Here is a 1,679-nt window from a genome sequence, read left to right on the forward strand (position 1 = left end):
AAAACAGACCTTCATCAGATATACTTTGTGGGTGTCTCTAAATTTTTCGTTTTTTTGCCTTTGTTTTCTACCATAAAGATTCGCTGCAATTAGAAATCCGGTAAGTTGCATTCAAGATAACCTAGCCTCAGTTCTAATGGGGTCAAATGTAGAAAAAATATATATTATCAGAGTACATTAAAAAAAAAACAAACCAAAAGAACAAACTCTGCCATTAAACTTAGTTATTCAACGTTCATCCACAGCATTGGTTTAGTTCTTCTCCGGGCTAGAAAAAATTTCCAGCAATATGTCGCCCAGGACTTCTTGGATATTTTCCATAGGTGTTTTCTATTCGTGCATATTCACCTATTTGGGTCTATATCATTTCATCCATTTGCTACATATCTACGATAAATTTGAAAAGTCTGACGAAGATTCGGTTACCAAGGATTTTGTGACTTTTGTAAAATGTAAGTAAAGGCATTCACATGAAAGGAAGTTTTTGAATTGTTTCTGGCTTTTTATAGCTGGAGAGACATCGTATCATGCAATGTCTTTGATTGGTACAGTTGGTAGGTGTGAGCAAGGTAGGTACCTACGAGATATGTTCAGACGTCAAGGCCCTAAAAACAAATATCTTTTCTTTTTCTATAGGACAAACATAGCTTCTTTGTCCCCTGGCTTATTTGTTCCTGGCTGAATGTAATCTACGATATTTTGACCACATACTCTATGACATACTTCGAAGAGAGATCGGAACTGTATGTTTTGACTACAGGTGAGAATTATGTTATTGGAATCATGTTAATGTTTCCGTATCCCTTTTCAACGAGAAATTTTATATTTTTTTTAGTTTTCGTTGTTGCCTTGTGGTATCCGGTGTATTACCAATACAAGAGTCTGCGAATGTTTAAACATAAACCAGTTGTCATTGCAAGTTCCCTGGAAAAGGTTGGCAACTCAATGCACTCAAAAAATCGATCTGTTATTGAGCCCGTTTAAAAGAGCTTTGAAAAAAATATTGAATAATGTCGAAATGGACAAAATAAATTTTGAATGAAAAAATGCGTGGATTATTTTTTTAAATGGAGGATTTCCTTACATATTTTCTGATTCATTGATCTACTCAAGGAAGATCCCTCGATATTTCAAGGTAGGTCGGCCGATCTATAAATAAATAGGAATATCTGTCGATATTATGAATAAATACATAGAAATGTTCTCGTTAGAGATCTACGTCATTTCTCAGATAGATGATCTGTAGACATTCTCAAAGAAGATCTTCTCACATAACATCTGCAGATCTTCTCGATGAAAAATTTTCGATCTTTTCGGCCAAGTTTTTTTTATTTTCTTCTGGAAGATAGAGATGCCTTCTCATAAAAGCTAGCGACATCTTCTCATGAAAGATTTTTAGATTTTGTCGTAGAAGTTATTTAGATTTATCTCATAGATGATCGGGAGCTCGTTCATAACGTCTTCCTGGGCACCACGTCTTCCTGGGCACCACGTCGTATACACCTAATCCTGGCCTTTAGCAAGTCTATACCGACTCCCTGGCTTTCAGCTCGCCCGTACAGATAGCTCGTTTGTACCTAGCCTTCTAGAAATGTTCTCATGAAAGATCTAGATTATTCCGCAGGTAGATGATCTGTAGAGATTCTCAAAGGAGTTCTTCCCACATAACATTTGGAGAT

At 36.0% G+C, this 1,679-nt stretch overlaps 1 long non-coding RNA gene across 1 annotated transcript; it reads left to right on the forward strand.

Moving 5' to 3' along the window:
• The first annotated feature begins 209 nt into the window (after window positions 1–209).
• Window positions 210–1,060, forward strand: LOC131801709 (uncharacterized). The gene is made up of 4 exons (XR_009341904.1): window positions 210–452; window positions 510–569; window positions 637–760; window positions 836–1,060. It is a non-coding gene; the product is annotated as an uncharacterized LOC131801709 (long non-coding RNA).
• The last annotated feature ends 619 nt before the right edge of the window (window positions 1,061–1,679 follow it).

The sequence above is a fragment of the Musca domestica genome, unplaced genomic scaffold (genome assembly GCF_030504385.1).
Source record: "Musca domestica strain aabys unplaced genomic scaffold, Musca_domestica.polishedcontigs.V.1.1 17, whole genome shotgun sequence".
NCBI lineage: Eukaryota > Metazoa > Arthropoda > Insecta > Diptera > Muscidae > Musca > Musca domestica.